The sequence below is a fragment of the Pan troglodytes genome, chromosome 2 (assembly GCF_028858775.2).
Source record: "Pan troglodytes isolate AG18354 chromosome 2, NHGRI_mPanTro3-v2.0_pri, whole genome shotgun sequence".
NCBI lineage: Eukaryota > Metazoa > Chordata > Mammalia > Primates > Hominidae > Pan > Pan troglodytes.
In genome coordinates, this window is record NC_086015.1 from 178,873,918 (window position 1) to 178,898,260 (window position 24,343).

Below are 24,343 nucleotides of genomic sequence, written 5' to 3' on the forward strand. Positions count from 1 at the left end.
AATATATTTCTAACTATGTGATTAAAAGTAGGTTATATAAAGGAAGGAATTCTGTGGCAGTGTCCAAGCTTCAGCTGAGCAAATTTTTGCTGGCAATACCTTATTTGAATCCATTAGTTTATAAGTTCAGGAAAAATAGAAGATCCACAAAAATAATGTTGAGAACCATAAATCTTAATACAAAGCACTACATATATATAATTATTATAATTAATTGAGTCTTTTGTTTGTTTTCCTATTACCCATATAGATGACAGGCAACAAGAGATTAAGAATAAAGAACTATGCTGTTTTCTTGAGTAGTCCTCTGTCTTAAGTTTGCTAACATACATGACACATGCACTAGATCTTAACTTGATGTTTCTCAAGGAGGAATATAGGACATTAACTCTGCATTCAAGAACATGTCTGGAGCCTCCCATTGATATTCCAGGAGGTGCTTCTACCACACTAGCCCTCTACCCCTCAGTTACTTGAGAGGTGAGAAATTCACTTCTCCGATTATTTTCTCAACTTAGGTCTATCACAGATAAGATATATTGAACAAGTATTAATTAAACACCCACTGTTTACCTTTTATGAAACTAGAAAAATTAAGTGCAGAATTAGAACACACATACAAATCAGTATATTTATTGAGTGCCACTGAGTGACAATTAGAACGATATTTTTATATGCTATAGTGCTTATCATAGGATTTTTTCTCAGCATAGTCATTATTGTAATAGGTCCTCTTAAATAATTGATAAATGCCAAATCCTTTAATACTAAGTTTCAAGACATTTTAAACAATATTATACTTGTAATGTCAGAGGACAGGAGATTCAAAGATGTGGCAGAAAGTCCAAGGGCATTTTCTGTAGTCCAGTTAGAATACCAGAGATGGTAAACTTTTATGACTTCCAAGCTGTATTTTTAGGGTTTTGCTTTTAAAGGTAAAACTTGTCATGTTAATTTTCTGCATCCAGAAGTATTTACTTCCCTTATATTTGCAATCAAGTGTGTACTACAGTGCTCTTTTGAGAGCAGACATTAAAGTATCTGTAAAGGCCTTGTTTGATTGTAAGTATTATACATTGGATTGTGTTTATGCAAACTTATCTTAGCTGTGTGTAAAAATAAGACTGGCTTTTGAACGATGCTAAGTGCTATGTTTTCCCCCAGCTTCGGTTGAGGCCGTTGATTGGAATAAATTGAGGAGGATCGATATTGTCATGAGGCTGATAGGATATGAGTTTTTCAAAAGCTTAGGAAACTTTTTTGTCCATGAATAAGATATAAGATGATAAAACCTTATATATTCAGAGAAAAAAGTCTACTGCAGCAAATGTAATTAAAAGACAGAGGTGTTCTGTTAGGAAGAGAGTTACCAAAGCTGTTCTGACAAAGGTAACTGCCTTTTCTGAAATGGAAGAATCTGATGATACGTATTGAAGATCTTGTTGCTCTTTGCAATGAATATGTGATTTGCAATACATATGACATTTTCTTAAAGCAAGAGCTTTTACTACCTAAAGCTGCTTACAGGATGCTATATGAAAATGTGAAAAGAAAGTATGGGATCATTGGTTTTTAGAGCAACTTAAAAAGTCTCTCAAATCTCCTGACTTCCTAATTGAGGAAATTAATAGCAAATGATGTAAAGTCTGTTTATCATCATCCTTTCTAAACTTACCCTGGTTTGTATTTTTATATTAAGTTAAATTATAACTGATCAATATTCTTTTATTTTTCACATGAAATGTATACTTATCATGGAAAAAAATCCCATCAGTCTAAAGTAGTAATATTTCACTTGGCAAGGGAAAGGCAAAAGGGAGCATTAGAGAGGAACCATCAAGAAAATTTTAGGATGCTCTAGGCTGGGGAATATTGGTAATGAAATGGTACTATGGAGATAAATGAAATGGTACTGTGGAGATAAATGAAGACCACCCAAATGACAACAACCTAGTTCTATTTATTCAGAGCTTGCTAGAGCAAGGGAGACACTCCCCATCACTTGCATTTGGCAGAAAATCAAAGGCAGGCAGAAACGCGCATTAGGTTTACAGTGCAGAAGGAGAAGGTTTCAGGTCTGCGCTCATTGGAGGCCGTAGGGTTGGGGAAGCTGGAGGTGGGCTAACAAGAAGTGAGGCACCCTGTGTAGGTTAGGGGAGCATATTTGGCTTTTCCTGGTTGGTCTTGTGTAGAAAGTGGGGGTGAAAATTAAAGAAGCTATCAGTTATTGATCAAGTCTGGCTGTTTTCAGTTGATTGCTTAAAGTTTTGGTTTGGCTTTTTTAACTGATCATTGCAGATTGTAAATTAGATTTCTACTTTTATATGGGATCTGGCCATTGTCAATTTGTATATCCAGTGTCTCACGATAGACCCAGGTCTCTGGTATGCCTATGTGTGCATGTATTAATATTTGGATTTCAAACATGTATTTACCAAAAATATGGCATGCCTTCCGTTAATTATCGCACTTGTGGGCACAGGAGTGAAAACTGCACACCAATAGGCTAGTTGGCTATGATTTTACCATGCGAAATGTATCAAGCAGAATGAAACAGCAGCAGAAGCTGACACCAGTGCAGCTCTATAATGAACCACAATATGCATATCATGACTGTGCTTGTTTGTAAAAAAGAAACAAAAATGACTTCCAAAGACCAATTTTTATAGTAAGTAATATCTCCATTTGTGTTTCATATTTCAAAGAATGTATTCAACAGGATAGCATTATTGTAATTGAATTACCTTCTCTATTTAGGTAATATTAACACTGCATTCCATTTTTCTGTCTTTTTGTTGCGAATTGCATATTTATCAATTGTATTATGTGCCTCTGTTTTTAGAAATTGGATGAAAACCACACTGACACTAATTTATCCAAATTTTAATTTCCTGAATAATGAACTTTAGCTCCCATAAGAGCTAATATTTTCAGCAAAATTTATCAGACTATTCAACTCCAATATTTATTTACACTTTCCTCTGTTTTTTTTCTTCAGAAAATAAATTATGAATATGTCAAATATGCTAGTTCTAACATTTAACAAGATAACACATGGCGTTATAAAATGGCACTCAAAAAGAAACACAAAGTTAATCTGTAATTCTGTTCTAGTAGTTTATAGAGGTCTGGAGCCAAAGATTTGTTGTTCTCTCTCTGCACGTCACAATGCACTAAGAAAGCTTTTATTCAAAACTGAAAATCTGTCTGCATATTTATAAAAGGAATTTTCACTGGTGAATCTGTAATATAAAGTTAATGTTATTAACAGATTCTCCTTCAAAAGTAAGTTCTCCTAAAAATGATAATTTTATTTTCCTTACCAAGTCATTTAATCAAAACATCTTAAAAGAGAATTTACTGTGGGAGACTTACTAGGCTTTAGGGAAGACAGAAAAAAAAACTAAAAAAGACAGAATCACTGCCTACAGAGTTACCAAATAACAAAGTATGCTTAAATAAAAAGAAAAATAGCACTATATTAAAAATGTCCAATAAAGTCAACCTTTGCTTCTCAGTTATAGTCCATTTTAAGACACAAAGCATAATTTGTTTTTCATCCCATGCCAGATCCCGATGTAAGTTATCAAAATGTCCCTAACTTTAGAATTCAACTGCTGCTAAGAATACAACTTTTCTTCCAATGGATCTAAATAAGGAAAAGGAACATCTTCATTTCTGTCTATTTCATATACTCTAAGAATCCCCTCTACTTGGGAAACATATATTAGTGTATCTAATTGTCAGCAAAAAAATATTTGGAAGAAAATAGTGGTATGGGTCAAAAGAATAGATCCTTAGATCATATATTTAAATCAGAAAAGAAATGCACTTGAGAAAAAGAAAAAAAAAAAGGAGAGTAGAGTGAGATGTTTCTCATAACTAGATAAGGATGAGAATTCCACCAATGTGCTACAAAATATCCTATGTAATTTCCTTACTGTGTTTTACCTGCTGTATAACTTGCTTTAATTAAATGTAGTCTCATCATTGACACATCATCTGAAAGCTTAGAAAACATTCCACTGGAGATCTCATCTAGGGTTAGAATAACAATTAAAACGCACTAGCACTCATAGAATTTCTCTCATAAATAACTCTAAATATCAGGCATTCTTGATTTTTCCAGCTTGTGAACAGATTTTTCTTTTTTAAGTAGAGAGAAATTTCTGTTGCAAGTGAATCATTAAACCTTGGGAACAAGCAGAGTAATTATAAAATACTTCAGGAAGTCTATCAAACTGTCTAGGGATTCCCCAAGGTGCTATAAGTCTGACAAATTTGGCATTTTTTACTAGTCTGAGGAGAGACTGGACAGTCCCCAATACATGTACTATAATTAATGTTTTCGTTAAGTACCTTCGTTTCCTTAAAACTTAATCTAAGTTGGCCGGGCATGGTGGCTCATGCCTGTAATCCCAGCACTTTGGGAGGCCGAGGCGGGCAGATCACCTGAGGTCAGGAGTTCGAGACCAGCCTGACCAACAGGATGAAACCCCATCTCTACTAAAAATACAAAAATTAGTCAGGAGCGGTGGCAGGCACCTGTAATCCCAGCTACTCGGGAGGCTGAGGCAGGAGAATCGCTTGAACCTGGGAGGCAGAGGTTGCAGTGAGCTGAGATCGTGCCACTGCATTCCAGCCTGAGTGACAGAGCGATACTCCATCTCAAAAAAATAAATAAATAAATAAACAAAACTTAACCTAAGTTGTTAACTGTGAGCTAACCAAATCAAATTGCATTCGTTTTCCTTTTTCATCTCTTTGACATGATGAATTTATTTTTATATCAGTTTTCTTAAAATGCCTTCGTTCATATTGACTATTATGACAGGGGTTAAGCTAAACACTTAATTGACTCCTGAGTTTCCTTTGGAAGTTCAGGTCCAGCCCTTAATGAGATTATGATCCTGTTGTAACTGAAAAATCAAAGTAAATGGGTATGGATTCTTGGCTTAAGAAAAGATAATTTTGATGACTAGTGGCTCTGCGAGGAAAAACTTTCTTTCCTCTTTTTCCAAATGTCTTCTCCCTAAGACTCTCTGAAATTCTTCTGGTCTGTTATAAAATACAATCTGAGTATGAAAATAGCTAATATATGAAAAAACCTTAGTACTGTGCTTGCAATACACTAAATAAATACTGCATAAATATTAGCTATTATTAGTAGAAAGTGGGGCTGTTCGCTGTGGAAAAGAGGCTTCCTTTTCCCCCTGTCATTCAGTACAAACATGTGGAAAGCCCTGGAAGATATAATCTGTAATGTTTATTCCTATTTTATGAGTTTCAGTAACAGCTACTTCAAAGCCATACATATAATACTTCTGCACAAACCCCTTTTCTTAGAGCCACTTTACTTATCTTTACGACAGAAAAATAGATATGAAATACATTTTTTGACAGATAGTCTTTTGCCAGCACAATAAAAATATGAACCAGGAAGCTAAGTAAAGTTTTGTTTTGTTTCATTTTCTCTTTACCCTCCGAATTCCTTTACTTGGTCATGCCTCTTTTGTTCATCTCTCTACCCACCGACTCTCGATACAGAGTCTTTCCACATACAAACATATGCTCTTCATTGATCTATACCTTTGTTTCTCCAAATCTTTAAAATTGGATATTTTGGTGACTTTAAAGATTCTCAAGCATATTCATATTTCCCCATGTCTTATTTGCACAGCTGTTTCTGCGCTAATGCTTCACTTGGTATCAAGGTATCAAAGCTGAGTCAGCCCTAGAATCTGTCTTTGAAGTCCAGGGTCTGTGAGGAACTGAAAGTTTCATGTAAGTATGATGAAACATGTGAAAGCATCGTGCACACATTACTGTGGTAACAAAGAAAGGATGAGCAATTCTACTTCAGAAAGTTAGTGCTAAAACCATCATTCACATGAGGAATATTTGCCCCTACATTTGAAAAATGAATCGGAGCCTTGTATGGAAAGACATCCCAGATGGAGAGCACAACATTTTCAGAGACATTTGCTCAGGAACCACAGTAGTGGAGAACCGTGGCATTGCTGGAGAGAGGAAGAGTGGGAGAGATGGCTGGAAAGAAGAAAGGCGATGGAATAAGGAGAGGACCTCACATCAACCTTCCAGCTGTAGGGTTCATTTTATCCTCATTTCACAGAAGAGGAAAATGAGGTCCATAGAGTAAAAAACGACATAGGAAATAAAAAGCAAGAGCTCAAATTCAAGACCAGATCTTCTCCTAAAACCCATCATGCATGCTTTCTGCTGCAATATGTGACTAGTTGGAATTTTTTTAATCAAAGTATTAAATCCCTAATTTAGATACAGGAAATTAGATTTCAGTATGGTATGTGCTAAAGGGATCTTTTAGACAGAGCTCCTTTGAGAGGTGTCCCAATTACCTCATAAACAAGTATTTTCCTGAATGTATATTGCTGCTTTTCTCATCCTAAAGAAGTTGGAGGTGAGGAGAAAGAGAAGAAAGAAGAAGAAAAAAAAAACTAACACTGGTTGGGTGTCTTCTGTGAGCTACAGATTATTTTACTAACACTGATTGGGTGTCTTCTGTGAGCTACAGATTATTTTATATGTTATATTTTATAGGTATTTTGTATACTATATTATTTGAATCCTCACAACCATTTTGTGAGTTAAATATTATTGCCACTTTTAAAGATGAGGACTCTGAAATTCAGATATAAAAAAACTTGCCCAACTGACTTGTCCAGTCATGCAGCTAGTTAATGGTAAACCTCAAGTTAGAACAGGAGTTAGCTTGACCCAGACCCAGATCATCTCATTCCTTTATCTAACTGTGCTCCTTGTGAATGGGCTCAACATTAAACTCAAAACAAGGCCAATCAGTTAACTAAAACATTGATGAAGGAAATGTTTTAGAGCAATGTCTCTAAGAAAGGACATACCTTGGCAAAGGAAGTAACATGGCATTTTCGGCTTAATCAAATAATAACCTTGTATTTGAAATAACACTTGGACTTCAAATTTGGACTCCAAACAGAAAGAATGATGAGATCAGGGCCCTGTATGAATGACAAAATAGACCATGAAGCAGCATGAAGAAGAAACAATGAGTGAATGGGAAGAGATACACTACACAAAATGGGGGATATAGAGTTTCTTGTTCTCAAGGGCTTTATTTGCCCATTCGAATCATATCTGTCTTATAAGTATGCCCAAAATCTGTGACTTCATACCTTAGTCCCTCCTTATTGATGGGGAATATCTTCCACGACCCTTAATGAATGCCAGAAACCGTAGATAGTACCAAACTCTAAATATAATGTTTTTTTCTATGCATACTTAGTTATGATAAAGGTAAATTTGTAAATTAGGCACAATAATAGATTAGCAATGACAACTAATAATTAAATAGAGCAATTCTAACAATAATAAAGAAAGTAATAAAAACTGTAATAAAAAGTTATGTGAACGTAATCTCTCTCTTTCTCTCAAAATATCATATTGTACTGTTCTCACCTACTTTTGGAGCACAGTTAACCATGAGTAACAGCTATTGTAGAAGATAAAACTGCAGGTTAAGAGGAACTACTGTATTTACCAAAGGATCATTGTCCCATATAGTCACATTGTCTCCCAGAATCCCAAATAGCTAAACATTTACAAATTATGATTGTTGACCAACCTAATTCTAGAACACATTGATACATTAGCAGACGAGGGTAATTAACTCAAGCTCCTGGCCTAGAAAACGTCAAGGTTTGAGAGACTGCTCACCATCAAGAGAGGGCTTCAATACTGGTCTGAGCATTGTCTAGTCAGCTTCACAGATCTTGGACACTCAAGTTAACTCTTCAATATTTAGCTACTTTTATCCAGGGCACTCATAATAATGATCATATGCAATCCTCTATATTTGTATTCTAAGTGGTGTGTCTTGCTGAAGACAGAAACATTTAACTACTTGACTATATGTATATAATGGATTACTTAGAATAAAAACAAAAAAGTTTGGCATTATAGTTTTTTATTGGCCAGAAATTTTGCTGGTAGTTGAGCTATATGTCACTTAGATTAAGAAGTCATTGTGATAATTTTTATTATTAATAATAATAGTGTAAATTATAAGCATAGTTTATTAAACATGTGCAGATGTTGTTCTGGACCAGGGCAAGATAGTAAATATTTTGGCTTTGTGGGCCATGTGCTATCTGTTGCAACTACTTAGCTTTCCTGGCACAAAAGCAATCAAACAATATGACACTGAATAGACATAGCTATATTCCAATAAGACTTTATTCATGAACAGTGAAATTTAGATTTCATATAATCTTCACGTCATGAAATATTGTTCTTTTTAATTTTTTCAACTGTTTAGAAATGTAAAAACTATTCTTAACGCATGAGCCATACAAAAAGAAGGAGTGGGCTAGATTTACATGAGGGCTTTAGTTTTACAATGCTTGCTCTAGACAGTTACCTTTCTCATCATAAACTTTGTCATCTATTTCAAGACTTCTCATCCGTATTGCATAGATAACAAAACTAAACATAGGAACATCAAACTGACTTAAACATCACATAGCAAGCGATTGCAAAACTTTGGCAATTTTCTTGACTTCCCTGAATCTCAATTTCTTTATATGTACACTGGGGAGAAATACATTTATAGATATATTATGGGGTTTAGTGAAATATTCATTTATTCAATTATTATTAAGTTCTTTCTAGTTGCAGAGTCTTCCCTGAAATACTAAAGTTCAGAAAATATACAGTGTAAAAGGTAGATCTTGACCCTGCCCAGATGAGGTTTAGAATTAAGTTTGTAAGACATAAGGTAAGTATGAAGTTATAATTCATATGATAGAAGCGCTGATGGAAAGAAAAACTGTGGGCCAAAGGGAGAATATAGCACAAGTGCATATTCCAAGTTCAGGAAAAACCTCCTGGAAAACAGTGGTGTCAAACAGGGCTGTGAAATGATTCACCGAACTGAAGACATGGGGGAAAAAAAACAAACAAACGAACAAACAACATTTCAGGCAAAGGCAATGCTATGGGTAAATTCCAGAAGTGATAAGGAGTTGGCCCATTAAGAAACTGAAAGAAGTTCACATGACTGGAACACAAACTTCAAGACATAAATATAAAACTGGATTCAAGAAATAACGCTAGAGAAGTAAGAAGCCATATAAAGACATGTTCATAAGTCTAGAAGTGATCTTAAGAACAAAGGAAAGTTCCTGAAAAGTTGTGAGCAATGAGGACATATTATTAGACTTGCGTTTTGAAAAGGTCATTCTGCTGCAATTAGAAGAATGGATTAGAGAGTGGCAAGAATGAGTCCAGGGAGGCCAGTTCAAAAGTAGATGCTACTATGATCCAGATGAATAATGGTAGTGGCTCAGATTAGAGTAGTGGCAGAAGAAACTAAGAGAAGCAGTCAGATTCAAGAAATATTAAGTTATTTGATTCATTTAAAAATATTTATTGCATCCATTGTTCTGGGAATATAATAATAAACAGACCAAACTGCCGAGTTGTCAGTATGATGGACAAAGTAGAGACGGAGATTATTTCTGACTGGTAACATGAACTACGATGAGAAAAAAAAAAAAAAGAAACAATTTGGTGTGTTTTGATTAAAAACCCTGACTAAAATTTCTCATCATTATTTCTTACGGTTCTTTAGAGGGATACATTTCCCTCCCCCCAAAGCCATTTAGGGCCAGAAACAAAAATAAAAAGAGACAGTGAGTTTATGGCTCTCTAAAACAGCTTTACTATTCTTTCAGCTTTCTCCTACCTTTTATACCCAGAGAATAAAAAAAAAAAAAAAAAACTGGAAGAGAAGAAAGATACGACTGCTGTTGCAGAACAAGTGCAGATATCACTGATAGGAACAGATATCGATGGAAAACTACTCATGTACATTGTCTTCCCTAAACCTGATAATAGACATTTTCTTCAAGGTAGAAGATGTGGTACTTTACAACAGCTTACCTGGAGTTTTTATACAGTAATTGAGTATGCTATTGAGAGTTGGGTTCTTGGGGTGACTCTTATCATTCAAGGGGACTCTATCAAGATATCAAGATCTCCACCAGTTCTACAGAGGCCATCTTACCTCATTTTTCTGTATCCTGGAATCCTTTAAAATGGTTAATACCACAAATATTTTCCTCAGAATTATATTGCACTCATCAAAATAATTCAAATTTGGAATATTTTTAGCTCGTGATTATTCTGCCTTCAGTCTGAATAGTTTCCATAGATAAACATATCATGCTGTGTGTGTATGTCATTGGACTGACAACTCCTGTTTTATACCCTTTACATACAGCAAAACATATTTATAAATGATATTTCCAGAATACTCCAAAGCCGAAGGTGAGGTCATTGCAAAGTATCCTAGTTAGGTGAACAGAGACACATAGCAAATGGAGATCTTTGTTTAAAAAGTATACTTTGTTTACAAAGTATAAAATAGTAAGTGTAATTATTGACCCATTCCATTGGTAGCGCCTGTGAAGCCCTCAGCCCCCAGGGGACATGTCCACCAGTTGCGTAGGCTTATATGAACCCAAAGAAAGTGTATTACACTGGAAATAATAGACTTGGCAATCATTTTCTTTGTATATGATATTTGAAACTATGGCAGTTGATGGAAGTACCTAGTGAAATTGTCTGGAGAAGTATCAGCATTTCACAAACCTCAGCAAATCAAACTGAAGAAGAGCAGCTAAAAAGTAGAACATAAGTAAAGATCTGGCACTCACAAAACCCCCAAACATCCTGTTTCAAGAAGGTATATTGTGCCAAAGCTTGGCTCTGTAAAGGGCCACTGGGTTCAGGAAAGCAGTCAATGGTGATCTTGACAAAAATGATGTCTGTAGTGAGATTGGAAGTTTGATGCAGTGAGTACAGGTCTAAGTGTGATGCGAGGAAATCAAGACTGTGAATACAAAAGCTCTTTCAAGAAACTGGGCCCACAGAAAATAGGGAAAAGACAAAATAATTTTTGGCTGGTTTTCTTGTATTTTTTTAAGATGGAAGATAACCTGAACATGTTCCAGTAGTGATAGAAAAGAATGAGCAGGAAGAGATATTAAAGGCCTGGGGAGAGATAGATAACTGAGAGAAATCACCGGTAAATCAGGAAGGGAAGGAATCTAGGAAAGAAACAGAAGGTCTGTTTTTGAAATGATACCATCTCTGTTTGCTTACATGGAAAGAGCAGGAAAGTAGGAAAGTATGAAGGTATGGTGTGTACCTGTAGGCTAGATGTCAGAGAGTTGAGACATCTCCCTCTGAAGATTTTTATTGTGAAGTAGCTAAAAGTTAGGGGAAAAGAATAAGAAGGTTGATTTACATAATCATTTTGAAGAATGGAATATTGAACGCAAAAAAGGCCAGATAGACATTAATGATTATCAATTAATAGCGGTATTTAATCTACTTATTTCTAAAATAATGAAGTTTCTACAAGTGTCTAGGAACTGTTTTGTTCTCTGTAACTATTTCTACAGGATGAGTAAGTAGTTTCTATTATATATAAATATTTATATATGTGTAAATATGTATTCAGATATATATACACATATATAGGTACATATACACATATAGACACTTTAAATGCACAATGAGGGTATGGAAGAATATATATGTCTATATTTTGAGATGTGCTTATATATGTATATATATCTACATAGAAAGACATATGTACATATAAATTTACACATATACATATATATGAAAAACTGTGAAATATATTCATATGCATTCTTTTGTACCCTCACCATTCTTTTGAAGTATGTTATTTATTGCACACTCTGTATAGTACTCTCTCTAAAAACAGATTTAATCTACATGTAGTTGATCAGGGAAAATTATCCCATCATTTTGTTATTTTGTTGTTCAAGAATAAATATAGCCCAGAATTATTCTTGATGTTGCTATGAATTCTATGAACCTTCATATAATTCCATCCAGATGTTGAATTTTAGCATTTACCTCCAAAATACAAAGATGTTGTTCAAGTTATTACTGGTGTAGCTGTTAATGAATTATTTCAAATTTACCTTTGCTCAGTGCTAAAAAGAAAATATTTCCTACGCATGAGAAATGATAGAAAGACCAGAGCCACTTTAGAATAATCACTAGGGGAGAAAGGCATCTAAGATTATATATATTATTTTAATTAAGGGTGCTTGAAATTTTATATGGCTTTCTTTGAATAATAAGCATCTACAGATGAGGTATGATTAGAAAATGCAATCTCTTTTACAGGTTCAATTAAATCAACTACATTTCAATAATGTTGAATGATTAGAGAAAATTTTATCAGAATCGTACTTTGAGTCATCATTCAAAGAATCAATTTTTTAAAAATTCTGCAATGTGGTTTACTAGATAATGACAACAGGACTTAAAATTAATGGAAGAAGTTTGAGGGCGATTAAATTATATGTCTTAATCAGTCTGATTTAATATGACTAGTGGATAGAATTTTCATTTATTCACAAACGACAACCATCTGAGCCAGTCAAGCTTATAATTAGTGAGAAATAACCCTCAGAAATTAGTGTTCATCTCATATGTGAAGAAGAGTTTACTCAAATAATACATAACCTATTTACCTTGAATTTTTCATTTCTTGTAAAATGTATTTTTATTTTAAGCCATTAAACTGTGTAATATTTGAATGAGGTTATTCTTGTTGCTGTTTTCTGTTCCAAGCTAAACCAGAATAACTAGTTATGAGGAGATATAAAGTATTGCAGGATGACACGTTATATACTTATTTGTTATCAAAATACAAAGCTTTCAGTTTTTAAAAAAATGAGATTAGTGTTTATTTTTAAATCTATTTTAGATGTAATTTTAATATGCATTTATCTCTAGGCAGATAAAATATAGTATTCAACTTTATCCAAGTGTCTTTCATTATAGAGAAATATACATTTGCAAGAGGTTTACTTCTTCAAAAGTTGCACTATCCATATATTCTTTAAGGAGACGCATATGATATGATCTATTTGTCATAATGATAAGGTATATAAGATATTGTATTGAGATATGATTTAAATTTATAGAGAAATGCTGATAAATATTAAAATGTGTTATGCCTAGATAAGAAGGTATACTTAAGAAATAAAAACAATATTTGATGCTATCAAATCATTATATCATAAATATGTAAAAGCTAGTTAAAAGGTTTGATTTAAATTATGTCCTTTCTTCCCTATTGACATTTCAATGAGATTAATAAGTTACATTTATATCATCCATCTGCATGGCAATATTAAAATACACTTTCAATCTTTCATGTAATCCATGTAAAAGGGGTACACAAAACATTAAACGGTACTCCTTGTCTCTTCCTTGCTGAGGTGAAGTGAAGGTTTTAAAGCAGGAAATCTTGGAAGGAGACAAGAAGGTAAAGTTTAAAAAGAACAGGTGAGGAGAGGACCCCTTTTGTACATACAACTGATACATAGTCAGAGAGGTTTGAACTGCCTGAAATCCTAGTAACTGTAATAAATGAAAAAGTACTATCCTCTCTGGCCCAGCAGGAAAGGGTCAACCAAAGACGGTGATTATTTCTCTAACACAGTTTTATATATGTGTGCCAGTGCTTACTATACTTCCATATTGTATAGATGCATCAGAAGGTTCTGTCTGTGGGGAACAGGAACACATCAGACAATGAATCCATCAAGACCTTGATTTTGGACTTCTCAGTCTCCAAAACTGTTAGAAATAGGTGTTTGTTGTTCGTAAGCCACCAAGTTTATGGTATGTTTGTTATAAGCAACCTGAACAGGCTAAGACATGGACTCTAAAATATTCTGGAGCTCCAAATTACTATGAGGGTTAGAAATCCAACAGACCAATATGGTATGGAGCTACTGAGATTTGGGGGGTTAGATTGCTTTTGCAGCATAATGAAGTCTGTAACTCTAGCTGATGACCTAACTGTAGTAAAGTCTTAAAATCTGTGCCCTTAATCTAAATGCTGTAATAGTAGCTATGATTTAATAGGAAAACAATCTAGACACAATTTAATAATAATTTCATTTCTCTTTCAGCCTGAAATTGGAAGTCAAACTGTGATTTTATTTTCATATAAAAACTCTGAATTAGTAGATTTTCCTGCAAAGTGGTAATAACAGGGTTAATGTTCAAAGCTAAATAATCACAGTGTTACGGTGAATTGATAAAATGCTTAGCAGTTCAAGACTACAACAATTTAAAATAAGCTGACTTTGCCAGTTTTTACTTGCCCACCCAACAGTTATTTTTCATCAACAGTTCTGAACTCAATTCATTTTAAGTGTATGTATTGTTTTTCTTTAGGAAAAAGAATAAAATATTCATGACAGTCTGTGGTGATTCATACATTTTTGTTACTTAGAAATATCTAACTTCATTAATTCTTCAGAATGTCTTTTACTGCCCTGAAACACAAATAGTATGATAGTGTGTCTGGGGAATTGGCTGCTGAAATGTATTTAAAAGAATTCCATGCCTTCTGATATACAGTGTTTTGAGAAAGAGTTTAAACTTTTAGAATATCAAGTACAAATGATGTTATTTAATAATTGATAAAGGCAGTTCCTACACAACTTTGACATTCTATCATTCTATTCAGATCAGACTTTTAAAAAATCAGTAGTTTCTTTCTTCTTTTTTGTTTGTTTGTTTTTTCTTACCACCCCAAATGCAAAGCCTCATTTTTTTTAATACTGGAAGTTCTGGGATACATGTGCAGAATGTGCAGATTTGTTACATAGGTATACACGTGCCATGGTGGTTTGCTACACCCATCAACCCATCATCTACATTAGGTGTTTCTCCTAATGCTACCCCTTCTCTAGCCCCCCACTCCCCAATAGGCCCTGGTGTGTGATGTTCCCCATCCTATGTTCATGTGTTCTCATTGTTCAACTCCCACTTATGAGTGAGAACATGCAGTGTTTGGTTTTCTATTCCTGTATCAGTTTGCTGAGAATGATGGTTTCCAGCTTCACCCATGTTTCTGCAAAGGACATGAACTCATCCCTTTTTATGGCTGCATAGTATTCCATGGTGTATATGTGCCACATTTTCTTTATCCAGTCTATTATTGATGGGTATTTGAGTTGGTTCCAAGTCTTTGCTATTGTGAATAGTGCTGCAATAAACATACGTGTGCATGTGTCTTTATAGTAGAATGATTTATAATCCTTTGGGTATATACCCAGTTATGGGATTGCTGGGTCAAATGGTATTTCTGGTTCTAGATCCTTGAGGAATCGCCACACTGTCTTCCACAATGGTTGAACTAATTTATGCTCCCACCAACAGCGTAAAAGCATCCCTATTTCTCCACATCCTCTCCAGCATCTGTTGTTTCCTGACTTTTTAATGATCACCATTCCAACTGGCAGGAGATGGTGTCTCATTGTGGTTGTGATTTGCATTTCTCTAATGACCAGTGTTGATGAGCTTTTTTTCATTTGTTTGTTGACCACATAAATGTCTTCTTTTGAGAAGTGTCTGTTCATATCCTTTGCCCACTTTTTGATGGGATTGTTTCTTTTTTCTTGTACATTTGTTTAAGTTCTTTGTAGATTCTGGATATTAGCCCTTTGTCAGATGAGTAGATTGCAAAAACGTTCTCCAATTCTGTAGGTTGCCTGTTAACTCTGATGATAGTTTATTTTGCTGTGCAGAAGCTCTTTAGTTTAATTAGATCCCATTTGTCAATTTTGGCTTTTGTTGCCATTGCTTTTGGTGTTTTAGTCCCTATTTAATCAATGGTGTTGGGAAAACTGGCTAGCCATATTCAAAAAACTGAAACTGGACCCCTTCCTTACACCTTATACAGAAATTAACTCAAGATGAATTAAAGACTTAAACATAAGACCTAAAACCATAAAAACCCTAGAAGAAAACCTAGGCAATACCATTCAGGACATAGCCATGGGCAAAGACTTCATGACTATTTTCTCTTTTCTAAATTATCTATTCTCATTTAAAATAAGTACTAATGTTGGAGAAAGATCAGATTTTCCCTAATATTCTTTACATTACCATTAACAGTAATAATGTATTAATCATACGTGGAACCTTTCTTTAGTGTTACTCTTACATCATCTCTTATGGAGTAAAATAACGGAAGCCTAAAGAAGTAGTTTTATGTCCAAGGCCACAAGGATGTGGACAGATCCAGGGTTAAAATCCAGATAAACTGGCTGCTACACCATTGTTCACTCTGCTGTATTCTAGTAGAAGAGTTCAAGAGTTCATCCTACTCTGTTCAATTGTTTATGGACTCTCTTTAGTAGGTGTTTAAAATGCTTAAAACAATAGCAGTGTCTTTAAAATCTCATATCTTTCTTTGGTCTATCTCTAATTGGTACATATATGCGTAGTAAATACCAAAATTACCAACATACTATACCTTGAATATTTTTTGCATAGACATTGTAAATGTTATTATTAGATGTCTTTATTATTTCTCCATAATCCTTGTTACCTGATGATAATTGATCAAAGAATGTTAGGATGTCAAAAATTAAACAAATGACTATAAGATGGACACTCAAGGCTGGGCATGGTGGCTCACACCTGTAACCCCAGCACTTTTGGAGGCTGAGGAGAGCAGACTACCCGAGGTGAGGTGTTCGAGACCAGCCTGGTCAACATGGTGAAACCCGGTCTCTACTAAAAATACAAAAATTAGCCAGGCATAGTGGCACATGCTTTAATCCCAGCTACTCAGAAGACTGAGGCACAAGAATCACTTGAACCTGGGAGGCAGAGGTTGCAGTGAGCCAAGATTGTGCCACTGCACTCCAGCCTGGGTGACAGAGCAAGACTCTGTCAAAATAAAAAATAATTAAAAAATAAAAAAGATGGACCCTTAAATGTTTGATGATATAGAAATTACTATCTTTACAAATCCTTCATTCATTCATTCAGTAACTGTTTATTTAAACCTACTGTAAGGAATGAGCTGTGATTAGGTGCTGTGTATAGAGTCATGAACAAATAGGCAAGACAGCCACACTCAAATAACATATATAATATGTTACATATATCATATGTAATATTATATATGATATATGTAATTTATTGGAATACATAAGGAATACATATTATATATAATATATAATATATTGGAATACATATATAATATATGTATATAATATATTGGAATACATATATATGTATATAATATATTATATTGGAATAAATATATAATATATGTATATAATATATATAATATATATTATGTTATTACACATATAAGATATATTACATATATAATATACAGATATATATGTGTATATAATATATATGTGTATGTGTGTGTGTATATGTATACATATACACACACACTAACAAAAAGTCTATGAAACTAAAAAGCCGACTGCTCTAAGAGATAAAAATGTTGGGGGAAGTCGAGAGAAATTCTATTTCCCTGTGTTTGACACGGAAGCTTGACTAAGAAGCTCAAAATTAAGCTGAGGGTTAAAGGATGAGAATGAGTCAGCTCTACAAAGAACTGGAGGCAGAGCACTTCCATTAGTGGGAAAAGTACATGCAAATTCATATAGGCCAAAAAAGTCTTAGAATGTCTGGAACATAAAAGTGATTTAGAGGGAAAGTGGCTCAAAGTGAGAGTGAAGACCAGATTGTTATAGGCCTCAGGATGCTGGCTGGTATTTGAGGGCAATGGGAAGCCAAGTTTTAAGAGCAAAGTTATATGATCTAATCTAAGTTTCAAAAACAGATAAGTCATCCTGGCTGTATATAAAGAATGTTTTGGAGGAGTCTAATTTTAGTAACTTTGGAGACTGACTTAATATAGACTTACTTTCTGGTCCATAGTTATAGAATAATGGATACATTTAAAGCTAAACAAACAAATAAGTAGCATGACTGGAAAAAGAAAGGTATTCCCTGATGTCAGAAAGAATGAATAATACCAAACCTGAGCTGTAATTTACTAATCTGGTGCTACAGTTGTCCAGAAAATTAGATTTGGCTTTAGGCTCTAAGTTCAGGCCCTAGAATTTGAATACCCACTTAGGGATAAAATGACATAGCCTTTGAATTGCATGATGAAATTTGCACAGAGAACAGCCTTAGAAAGACAAGTATCTCGGCCTCAAGTGATCCTCCTGCCTCCTGCCGTAGTCTCCCAAAGCACTTCGATTACAGGTGTGAGGCATGGCGCAGCCACATTATCCTTTTGAGGCAGGGCTACAAGCACTGATTCCTACATCTGCTATGACCTGGGCACAAGATTTTGAATCCTTCACTAAATTATTTTCTCAATTTCCTCTAAGAACGATTCAGCCTTAGAATAAGTCACAAGATTTTTTGGTTTTTTAAATCAAAAAATTAATATACTAGGCCTAGTATGATGGCTCACACCTGTAATCCCAGCACTTTGGGAGGCCGAGGAAGGAGGATTGCTTGAGCCCAGGAGTTTGAGACCAGCCTGGCCAACATGGCAAAACCCTGTCTGTACAAAAATCACAAGAATTAGCTAGACATAGTGGTGCAGGCCTGTGGTCCCAGCTACTTGGGATGTTTAGGGGGAGCATCACTTGAGCCCAGGAGGTAGAGGCCACAGTGACCCAAGATCGCACCACTACACTCCAGCCTGGATGACAGAACGAGACCCTGTCTCCAAAAAAAAAGAAAAGAGAAAAAAAGAAATAATATACAGACAGCAACCTTGAAGGAGACGATTGAAGTTTAGAGTTTAGTCTAACAGTGACCTCAAGAGAGCAGAATTTTTTTTTTTTTTTTTTTTTTTTGAGATGGAGTCTCACTCTGTTCACCCAGGTTGGAGTGCAGTGGCACAATCTTGGCCCACCACAACCTCCACCTCCCGGGCTCAAGAGATTCTGTTGCCTCAGCCTCCACAGAAGCTGGGATTACAGGCGCCCATCACCACACCCAGCTAACTTTGCTTGTATTTTTTTGTTGTTGTTGTTATAGCAAAACTTATATATTTTAAATGGACAAAAAATTAGTATCATTTACAATATCTTAAGATAAATTTCCTTTGAATGGGAGCTTCCTTTCCAGTACTTTGAGGTCTACAAGACGTATCTAGAAAATTTACTACTGTGGGAAAAGAAGACTGATTAAATCGAATGGCGGGGAAGGAGAAGGGCTTGTGGTTTTTTGTTTTTTGTTTTTTGTTTTTTGATTAGTTGCTGTAACACTGTCCTTCGGGTGGCTGAGGGAATTTCATATTTTCTTTAGACATCATTAGGCGCCGAAGCTCTTGCAGGACAACTTTGATGCTATATGAATTCTGCCATTTTGCTAGCACTGATATGGCTCTTGGGTCCACCACTCCATTAGAACTATTTACTCCATTCATATTAATTTTTGTTACAAATCTTACAAAGGGGGGTGCTTCTGGGTATTTAGGTCCACATTCTATTTTAAGGCTGTATATTCGGTTTTCATAAATTGTTCTTGGAGGCCCAATTATCATCCCTGTCCATCTTGTAAGTGTCATGTCTTCGTCATCTTCTAGACCCCAGCTAACTGTGCCATCTCCTACTCCTTTCTGGCCTTCTTCGAGTTCTTCCAACAGTCGGAAATTGCGAGGGACTTTTACTCCCGAGCCCGTGGTGGCTGCCATCTTGCGTTTTCTTGTATTTTTATAGAGATGGAAGATCACTTGAGGCCTGGAGATCAAGACCAACCTGGGCACATAGCAAGACTCTGTCTCTAGAAATGTATTTAAAAATTAGCCAAGCATGGTGACACACACACCACTGCACTCCAGCCTGGGCAACAGAGAGAGACCTTGTCTCAGAAACAAAAACAAAAACAAAACAACAACAACAAAAAAACACCACCACCAACAACAACAACAAAAAACAAGGATAATGTGATTATTTTGGTGTAAACCTCATTTTGTACCAAAAGGCTAGCATTGAGTTTTTTAAAGTGAGGTATGATTGCCATTATCTCATCCGCTTTGTGCTAAAATGCTTTTTTAGTTGCGATTGGGCCAGGGGCCAGGATGAATCTCCTCTGAAATTCTGACCTGAATCTTCAGGAAAGAAGATTGAGGAAGAAGGTCTTGGTTAAAATAAATCAGGTTGTCAAGCAGGGGTGATTTTGCCCCCAGGGAACATTGGCAATGTCTGAAGACATCTTTTGGTTGTCAAAAATGTGGGATGGGGGTTACAAAAAAAAAAGGAAAGACTGGCATCTTGTTAAATGAGTCACTAGAAATCTCTATCTACTACTGGTCCAATATGTTGCTAAAAGAAAACTTGTTCTACCTAAGATATAAGAGTATGTTCATATTGAAAGTGCACATGTACCCTAAAACTTAAAGTATAATAAAAAAAAAAGTTCCAGAAAAATTGACACCCTAAACTCTACCACATGTGGAAATGGTTTACAGGTTTATATTATTCACATTATGTGAGAATCTCCAAGTTAGAAACATAAAGTAAAACTTGCTCTAAACTAATGAAATAACCGTTATGCATGACAGTTACAAATGCAAACTGCTTTACAGTAATATTTTTGAATATTTCCAAGATGATTTTTTTAAAACATAGAATAGGTCATGCCACTTCTCACTTAAACTCTGGTTTCCCATTGCACTTACAATACCAGTTAGCAACCTAAACACCTATGACAATCTGATAGCCAGTCTCACTTGGAACTATACTGCCTCTTAGCTCATTCAGGCTGCTGTACCAAAATGCTATAAACTCAGTAGCTTATAAACAACGGAAATTTATGTCTCACAGGTATGGAGGCTGGGAAGTTCAAGATCAAGGCACTGGAAGGTTCTGTGTCTTGTGAGGACTGTTTCCTGATTCACAGAAGGTGCCTTTGCACAGTCTCCTCATGTGATAGAAGCAAGCTAACTTTCTGTGGTCTCTTTTCTAAGGACACTAATCCCAATCATGAGAGTTCTGCCTTCATGTTCTAGTCACCTCTCAAAGACCTTACTTTCTAATATAAACTTGGGGGTTAGAATTTCAACATATAAAGTTTGGGAGAACACACTCAGGCCATAGCACCCTCTCACCCATTTTTATTTCTTCAAAACAGACATAGACATATGTGAACAGAACTATTCACAATAAAAATTATAAATAATGGTAGAAATTGATCCACTGTGATAAGCATACACAACAATCCATCTGAACACAACAATCGATGCTGAAATAAACTATAAGTTTTTTGAAATTATTAAATAATTTTAAAAATTAGAAACCATAACAAAAGAATTGATCATGAGATAGAAAATCATCTTTAAAAGAATTACTCTAGAAGTAACATAATCAGTGAAATTAAAAATACAATGGATGATTGAAAAAGGAATGTATATAAATGTTGAGAGCTATTTGTTGAAGTGAAAAATAAATGTAAAGAAGTAACCCAGAAAACAACAAAGGAAGGAAAATAAAATGAAAAATGAGAAAGTCATATCTTTTGACCTTCTCATTCTAAATTCCAGAATAAGAGACTGGGGGAGATGCAGTATTTGAAGACATAATGGCTGATAATTTTCCAATATTCATTAATGACGTCAATTTTTATTTTGAAGATCAAATCACAAATAGGATATATTAAAAATAAACCCACATCTAAAAAAAATTGTGATGAAGTGGCTCGTAGGGATAAAAGGAAGGTTGCCTAAGTAAGAATAACAACTAGACTGCAACTAAGGACTCCTTCATAGCAACAAAATAAAATAGAAATAACTTCAAAATGTTAAAGAAAAGTAATTTGCAACCTAGAATTCTGTACTAATCTAAAGTATCATTCAAAAGTGAGAAAGAAATAAAGATATTTTTAGAAAAAGGCTGAGACAAGTTTGCCACTTACAGGCTTTCACTGAAAGAACTACTGAAGAATACATTTCAGTAAGAAGGAAATTGAATCTGTTATGATAATGCAAGGATAAAAGAACTAATGGCGTGCCAAAAAATGGTGAAGATGTGAATAAGTATAACTAATTTTTGACTATAAAGAAAACCACACTAATAAGAATTACTAGAAAATATCAGACAATGTAAGAGAGAAAAAGAAGGGCTTTAATGAGGTGTAAGCATCTTGTGTAGTTCATAGTTGTGAGGTGGGTGCAGATATTGATTACCTCTAGATTTTGTTAGTCAACTGAGCTTGTCTAAGATTTAATATGCCCAACCTAATAAACAAAAAGTAAAAATAGAGTATACAATTCAATCTCTACAGAAATAAAAGAACAGGGAAAAAACTCAGTCAAGCTAATATACTTCAAGAAGGAGAAAAGGAAGTAAAGAAAGCTCATTGTCTAGAAAACACAAAATAATAAAATAAATGCAAATGTACCTGTAATTATAATAGCATTGTAAATAGTTTAAAAATTCTCAGACTGGATTTTTGACTTTTAAGAAATGCAGTTACATATTAATTTCATGTCACACACTATCAAAGAAAGCTGATGTAACAATGTCAACATCAGAGAAAGGAGACTGAGGCAAAGCTCAAACTTGGAGGTTTTTCTAATTAGAGGATGAGCTTGTAAGGTTTTTAAAATGAATAATTAGGAAGATACAGCAATTCTGGATATACAGGCATCAACTAACATGTATACAAAATAAAAACTGATCGAGCTATAGGAAGAAATCAATACATCTACTATCACAATGTAAAATCATTAATACATTTCTCTCTAGAGGTATAGAGAAATTGAGAATAAATTGGTATAGTATAAGAGCTGGGATGGGAGGTGGTGTAACTACATAAGATAATCTTCCTAGACATGGTGAGTGCCTTAGAGAAGGGCCGTGAGCTACTCCTGGAGAAGTTAGAGCATAATGAAATCAGGAGATTGTTTTTTAATGCATTATAATAAAGTGTCATAAAATGCAATGGGCAGATTTTATAGCTCACTACCATTTGCATATTTTTTGTATATGGTATGTTTACCAAATTTTCCATTCGTATTTCATATTTTCATCATACACACGCACACATACCCACACACCATCAATTTGGATTCTATTTCTCGCATTTTGTTGTCTGTAAAAGTAACGTATTGAGAGCCTTAAGACCTTAATCCCAGTTCTGGTCTTGCCTCTAAATAGCTATGTGATGTTTGGCAAATCAAATCATTTCAACTTTCAACCCCTATATTCTTATCTGCAAATTGAGGTGATAAAATCAGACAGAGAAGATTTATTTCATCAGTTGCTGCCCCATAAATTTATCTAAAATGTTTGACCTTTTGGGAATTATAAATGTATATTTAAATTATATATTTCACAAGTATGTATTGTGTAGCAATTAATTTTTCCATTAAAATGAGGACAAATAAAGTTATTCCATGAATGACATAGTACACATCTGAGATAATAAAACCCAGGCACCTCTTAATCTGCCTAAGTAAATGAGGTGGTTCACTAAAGCATGACACCAGGATATGTCCCCAGTTGTTTAAATAAGTTGAATAAATGGGCACTGAATTCTTGCTACCCCTACAAAGACATTGTTAGCAATTTATCATAACGAAGGTAAAAATAAAATATGTACGTTACTAAACATAGCCTCTTTTGGTGCTGTTTTCCACTAAATAAATTACATTTTAAGTGAAATAAGCTTTTTATTATAACCTACCAGGCCCTTCATAGCCTGGCCTCAATCTGTATCATTACCAGTAATGCATAATATAATCTGGAAGATTTGTTGATAGGATTAAATTAAATCATCTATTCACGGTTACAATGAAAGGTCTGGCACATAGTAGATTTTCAGTTAATACTTGTTCCTTTCCTTTGCCTGCCTTTAGAATATGCAAAAACCACAGATGCACTATATAACCTCTTTATCAGACCAGTGTGCTAATTTCCTTGAAAAGAGTGAACAGCCATATGATACAATGATGCATAGGGTAGTGTTTCTAATTTTCCTGAGGATCTAAATGTACAAAGCTCACACAAACTTTGGAGAACAAAGGAAGCAGGTTTCCTGAAGTTTGTGGGTAGGTGTCCTACCTCTGCTTCTTAATCGGCTCCTAGGGGCAGGTTCTGCTGAGCCCCAGCGTCTAGTCAAGCTCTCCTAGATGTAGAAGAGACTGCTCAGTTCACAGCATTTATATGAGCAAGTCGCCTAAGAAACATGAGGTTGGTCAGAGCTCTGGCAGCTGGCTAAAATCCACTTCAGGTTCCGGAAAATAGTCACAATAATAAGCTCTTCAGATAGCCCTCGACTTCTGTTATTAGATTGAGTCCTTCAGTACTCTCAGTACTCCTCAATAACCAACCATATGCTAAAAATTTAAGAGAATATTGTGACTGAGTTTTAGAGTAAACCCTTACAGACGAGGAAACAGAGGCCCATAGAAGTTCAAGTA

The 24,343-nt window shown here is 34.8% G+C and overlaps 1 protein-coding gene and 1 pseudogene across 9 annotated transcripts in view; one reads left to right on the forward strand and one right to left on the reverse strand.

Annotated features, from left to right (window-relative positions):
• The window catches only part of NAALADL2 (N-acetylated alpha-linked acidic dipeptidase like 2), a 1,368,615-nt gene that overhangs the window by 1,261,910 nt on the left and 82,362 nt on the right, over positions 1 to 24,343 (forward strand). The gene's annotated exons all lie outside the window — the stretch shown is intronic.
• On the reverse strand, positions 19,145 to 19,616 carry LOC745497 (ubiquitin-conjugating enzyme E2 variant 1; annotated as a pseudogene).